The sequence below is a fragment of the Teleopsis dalmanni genome, chromosome 2 (assembly GCF_002237135.1).
Source record: "Teleopsis dalmanni isolate 2A chromosome 2, ASM223713v2, whole genome shotgun sequence".
Lineage (NCBI taxonomy): Eukaryota > Metazoa > Arthropoda > Insecta > Diptera > Diopsidae > Teleopsis > Teleopsis dalmanni.
The window spans coordinates 77,635,359-77,642,266 of NC_051847.1; the positions used below are offsets into that span (position 1 = coordinate 77,635,359).

General features: G+C 29.2%; 1 long non-coding RNA gene across 1 annotated transcript; it reads right to left on the reverse strand.

Moving 5' to 3' along the window:
- Positions 1-1,878: 1,878 nt before the first annotated feature.
- LOC119684281 lies at positions 1,879-4,690 on the reverse strand. The gene is made up of 3 exons (XR_005252724.1): positions 4,495-4,690; positions 2,355-2,824; positions 1,879-2,275 (listed from the first exon to the last, which is right to left on the reverse strand). It is a non-coding gene; the product is annotated as an uncharacterized LOC119684281 (long non-coding RNA).
- Positions 4,691-6,908: the final 2,218 nt, after the last annotated feature.

Genomic DNA, 6,908 nt, shown 5'->3' on the forward strand with positions numbered 1-6,908 from the left:
GATTCAATTTTGAAATTGACTGGCAATGCATGTCATTCGAGCAATTGAAATTCAGTGCGGATTACGTGTGCTCCTACGAATATGTATGTGAATCGGAGGTAATGCAATGCACAATTACGATGCTCACCAGACAAATTATGAGCCTAGATTTTATTCTTCTCGTTATGCGTTCTGTTCACTTGTTTGATTCAATTTAAAAGGGAAATTCAAAATTTATTGCATGGCACGGACTCACAACTGACACTGCAAAGAAAAAAATCGATTGCTTATACAAAATTAAACATACTATACTGCAGCTGATGGTTTATGTATTTCTGTCGAAGAGAAAAGTAAGTATCTAAGTTGATTTACGAAACTAAAAAGACTAAACGAAGTTGACCTCAAATATTTATGATCAATTATGTTTTTCTATCCGTCTACATGGCCTGTTTCGGAAGTTTCATCATATCGTATTCAGATTAAAACTCATTTGAACTTTTAGTAGATTTTCATTACTACTGTCCTCTTAGCATAACATACCATTTATTAGAATTGAAGACTGAAATTAATGAAACAAATTTTGTTTCAATAAAAAACTTTATTTTTTTTTGCATTTAAGAGTTCATTGAAGAAGACAACTGAATGTAACAGATACTAAGAATTTCTACGAATTCTATTCTTATATTATCCATATTTATATGTAGCATAGTAATACATACACAGTGTTAAACGATTGAAGAGTTACCAACTACACACAGGTATATCTGTCAAACTGATATTCCCAACTACGTGAAATTCACACGAATGATAGCTGTTTATATTTGTGTATCATACCATAAATCGTACATAAAGATAGTGTGAACCGAGAATGGTTTAAAAATCATGTTCCAGACTTCATTTTGTCCACACAATGGCTTTTGAATTCGCCAGATGCAAATCCGATAGACTATTTCATTTTGAGCCACTTTGGAGATTAATGTGAGGACTAAAAAATATGCTAGTATCGATACAAAACGCAACAATCTGTAACAAAAAAATATATTCAAATTTTCTTTTCTTATTTACGTTGTTGGATAATCTTACCGTTTTCTTCTTCTAAGATTTCTAAACCTACTATAGGTTGTAGGTCCATCGTATAGTTTTGTACTAGTCTTCACATACTTGTTGGGCAGGTGGCACTGGTCATACAGGTTTTTCTGTCGAAATGCATTTCAATAATGATTTTTGGAGTTTTTGGTTTGAAGTCACAGATTCTCAGAGATATAAAAATTTTAGATTTCGAACTTGAAAGTCGTCTTTTCCGGAGAAATGTTGTATGACATTTTTACAATTGTTCGCGATTTAGATGTGAGGAATTTATATTATTCGTAATATTATATCACAAAGGCCTTTTTAGTAATTTCCTTGGTGAATTTGTTAAAAAAGATATATTTGACTGTCATTGGACGTCAAAATTTATACTAATTTGATTTATTTTGCAATCACCACATCTTATTACGGTACTAATCGAAGCCGGATCAGAAAGTAGTGTCAAACATTAGTTTTAGATTGATCTGATCAATTTTCAGTTTTCAAGCTTTGCTTAATATATGCAAAACCTAGACAAAAGAACAGCTTATTATTAATATAGTGAATGGAGAACGTCTCTATAACGTTTTAAATAAATTCAATATGGTAAGTTATTAAGAAACGACATCAAAGATATTTCCAGCATGATCAGAGCGAAAGTAGACATATAAAGTAATATCTTTTTTTTTGCTTTTCATCAGTAGAAGATAAAAATATTTACAATATTCTTTGGTTTTAATTAATATAAAAAATTATACTTTTGTTTCTATAATTTTGAAATTGTTTTGGAATTGATCAATATTCAACAAATTTACATAGAAAGTAGGTACATAAATCATGGATCACTTTGAACTAAATATCTCCAAATTATTTTAAAATGAAATAAACAAAAGAAGAACCTTATCGCTTGGTTTAGACTTAATGTTCTTAAGAAACATGGGCCATGCTTGCTTCTGTATAGGGGATGGTGTGTCAAAATTTTGCTTCCCTATTTTACTCAGCAGTTCAGGATAATCTTTAAAACAATGTTCACTTTTCCATATTGGTTTTAGTATTTCATGACACATTATATCCTTATCAGTTATGAAACGAGAAACGGTGATTTTATTGCTCAAAGAACGCAATTTATTTGCTTCCAGTTCAGTCATTACTGCAATTTTCTCTACTTCTTGATAAAAACTTTTTCTCAGTTCTGGAATTGAGCCAACCTTACTTCACGACATTCTTCCTATAAAAAAAATATTTCATATATAAATAAAAATAATATAATCTCGTTTTCGTTTATATATTCTACAAATGTTTCTTACAGCTTTCTTATTGATGCTTTATTCTCAGCACTACCAACACCCAAATTTTTCGTATTGGGATTCAGATTGTTACCATCTTTCTCATTCTCAAAGATGATTTTGAATTGCGTTTTTTGCCAATAATACTATTGTATATAGTTTAAAGTTGCAGTCTCGTGATTTCCAAGCTGAACGTCTTTATTTCCGGACGAATCTTGAATGGTTATGTTAAGATTTCAAGGTGTAGAATTTTTATTCATCTCATAAGACAGCATATCACCAATAACTCCAATGGCATCAGTAATTTTCTTTCTAACCCCAAATAGTAATTTTATTGCGAAACTTGTGTATGTGAACTTGGACATCATACTTGACATTAATTTCATTTATCTTTCGAATTACTGCGCCGACATGAGCCGCATCGCAATGAAATACTTCAAGAATAACACAAACTCTTCTATACTCGTTCCGTTCAGATTGAGCTGCACAAACTGGGGAAAAGAACAGATTATTGGATTATTGAATAGGAAACGTTTTCACAAAGTTGACAATAAATTCAAAAAATTTGATAAATATATGAAAAACGATATGAAATATAATTCCTGAAGCACGATCAAAGCGAACCTCGATATAGAGAGTAATAGCAGACTTTTTTCATGGATCGTTGTTTAATTGTTGTTTGAATTTAAATAAGAAATTATACTTTTACTTTCTGTAATCTGATTTCGTGAGGATTGGATTAAAATGGTACAGAGAAAATACTCTACATACACATTATACATCTAATACTATAAAATACATATACATCCAATACATTATATATAATAAATACCGCATAATACAAAAAGGTGTTTTCTTATAAGTGATGACGTTGAGAAATTGAAATGTACTAAACGTTTTTGTTCTCTATCAATACCAATGTTGTTTCACAGACGCTTTTACCAATCCAATAAAACCAAACGTCCTTACTTGGTCAACAGTTTTAATTATTAAAGGTTACGACGCCATTTACCATTTACAACGTGGTGTTGCAATAAACCTATTTCACACATCCTGGACAGCTCGGATATACCGTTTCAAAAACTTTGCAATTCAATAAGTCTTCCAATTGGCCGTATAACATCACCCTGAAGAGTATATAGATTTTCAACACGTACCAGTCTAAGGTTGCTATAAATATGGAATTACCATTAATAATACGTTTTATTAATTTCTTATAAGAAATGATGTTCGAAATGATATATATGATATTTGGTTTAGTGAAAAATATGTAAACTTAAGTAATGCTCTGATATGTAGGAATACATGTATGTCGGGGTCTTATAAATTTTTTAATTTGTTAATTAACGTATGAGTCTGAATAAATTTCAAAAAGTGAAAAAAGTTTCAAATTTTGAAACAAGATAAAGAAGTTTGCTTACGTATGTAGCAGCTTCACCATTTATTGAACGAATTCTCATAATAACACCTATTGAAAGTCGAATATTTGAAAGATAATTATTGAATTAAAAGTAGAGCAATCTCGGGGATAAGAATCTTCAGGTTAATATTCAGAAGATCGAGTATCAAATCGAAAATATTTTACACAGTTAAGTTTCCGTATTGTTGGTATGTCTATCGGAGGAGCTCTCTACGTCAAACACCAGGAATATGCGTGATGTCCAAAGGAACGTTCCACTGATCAATATGTGCTATAGGCGTTAGAATCGACAGCCAACTATTCAAAACAACGAAATCTTTTCTCTCCGACTTAATCCGACTCAAATGACAAATTTTATATAAATAAATAAATAATGTGAAATCGTTACTATTAGAAAATTGATCTAAATTATTCTACTTTAACCATTTTTTCCAAAATACACAAAAACCATTTCTTGTGAAAATTTTACGAGTAAATAGAAGTCTCATTTCTAACCTAACCTTCAAAAATTGCACTTCCAATGTGTTCGGTTCGCGTGCCATAATTTTAAATTTTGTTTTATTCAATAACTATATTTCAATGCAAACTTGTAAAACGTGCCTTGTAAGATTCTTTATTTATTCTTTATTACAACTTTTTCATAAAAGTTTTAGAAAGAATTACATTGTTTTAAATTTTTAGCCGATGGCCTAAAAAATCGTCTTCAGCCAGTTCGGAATCGAATTAATAACTTTTACTTACAATTGACGTTTATTTGCATCACAGAAAGAAATGTTACACTAACTTCTTCGGACACTTCGGACACTGAATCAACCGAAACCTACTCGTCTTCCGAACAACTAACCAATGACGACAACAAACTTTTGTAGTTGTAGTTCTCAAATAGATATTTCTAGAAAATTGACACGCCATACAGTACGTCCGAATATCTGCTTAAATTTGTTGCAACTGTACTAATTTAGTCTAAACGAACAAATATGTCCCGCACTTTATCTTATCCAATTTGTACCACATAAACATAATCACAATATTATATAAAAAAAATTTAAGATATTTATTAAAAGACGTATAGTATATATAGTTGCAATTGCTACTGAATTGTCACTGAACATTCATACAGACTATAATAGATGCGCGAGCATTTCTCAATAAATTGGAAATTTCCAATATTTTTTCAGTAAGTTTGCCAACTTGAATTTGTCTGTCGAAAATCTGAAACCTAACGATGATTCTAACGTTTTTCCTATTCATACTTTTATACAGACAATTGAATGCATTGTTTACTATACCAACTATACCATACGGATATGTTGTAGAGGTGATCGTACTATATATTATCGTTGATCGGAATATTTGTTGAGAATATTTGTTGTCAAAGTAACACCGTGTTTCCACTGCTTACAATACATTTTCACTGTTCCAGTTAGACAGTTGCTAATTTATATTAATGAGTGAACGTTCACATTGGAATGAGCTTCTTTATGCAGTTGATAGAACTTTTAAAAACTTTTATAAACTACATAATAATATATAACACAAAAAAAATATTTATAATTGATACATTAAATCATTTATATACATATATGTATCAATTACGTATTCAATAAATAAAAACAAAGATTTTATTAAATATTTGCCTCCTCAGTACCTTTGTTTACAGCTCAGCTGTTTTTTGTTTACATTTTATATATAAAACATATGACACATTCTCTAAATTTTGGTAATTTCTCTTGTATTAGATTCATTTTTTAGGGTTACTTTCGACATTTTTCACTTCAAATAATCTGATTTATTGATAATAATCTCATTTATATAAGAGATTTTTGTATGATAAATCATTCTCATTAGTGGGTATGATGAGCAAATCCACCTAAATGAGACAGTGTGAATGTGCTATTCATAGTAGGTGTAACTAATATTATGCTTTTATGCTTATTTGGTAAATTTAACTTACTAAATAAATATCATCCACCATACAAATAACTTTACACAAATTTTATGCTTTTAACTTACTTAAAAATAAGGTAAAATAAAATAAACTTGAAAATAGAATTAAATATTTGTCGTATGTTTCACATGTGAAACGTAAACAAACAACAGCTGATCTGTAAACAAACGAACAAAATAGTGAGTATTCAATAAAATCTTTGATATTATTAATTAAATATGTAATAGATTTATAAATAAATAATTTAAATAGATAATTTAATATATAAATAATTTAATATATCAACTATTATTGAATTTTTTTGTGTGACGTTATATTATGTCAAGTTTATTTCAACAAACATAAGCTCTTTTAGAACTTTTAAAGAACTTTCTGATACATAAAAGCTCTTTCACATGCAATAAGTAACTTACTATATGTCAATGAAAACTGCAAAATTGAAAGGTTACTTAAGTAACTTACTAGATAAGCAGTGTAAACATGGTACAACTCACAACTAAAAAATTGATTTAGAATTTATATCTGTGTTCACACCCAACGGCAGTAATAACAAAAAATAATTTCAATAATAACTTGAAATTTATCTTTATCTCACTCACTTTATCTTGTTATTTAAGTCCTATTGGTTTCGTGTACTGAAACCGGAAAACCAGTAAAAACTAAAACAAATTTCACTCATAGCTCACTTATATTATTACAATGTTGCAGTTAGTGGATTAAAAGTTCAATCATGCTTTGATCTTGGTGATGTTGAAAAGGTGATGGAGATGGTGATATATACGAATTTTTTTGCTTCTGGCATTTCTTATTTTTTTGATGTCTTTTTACATTTAAATTTACACTTACAAGAACAATGAACAGCAAAAGTAAGAAATTAACACGCAAGTTGTAAATACCAAATTAAATGTTCAAAATAAATTACTTATCAAAATGCTTATCATTTCAATCTACAGTATAGCAAGCTTCATCAAGTATAGCATCAAGTATAGCTTGAAGTATAGAATCAAGTGCATCAAGAAGTAATGAACTAAATTAATCCCTAAATATTAATCAAGTTCGCAGGGGCTTTTACACAAGAACATTAAATTAAAAATTATTATTAGATAATTCAATTATTAAATTGGTATAACATATTTGAATTTAAATACTAGTCTTTACTAAACTTTACTACTACAAATGTCAAATGCAACCCTGGTCTATAGAGTCG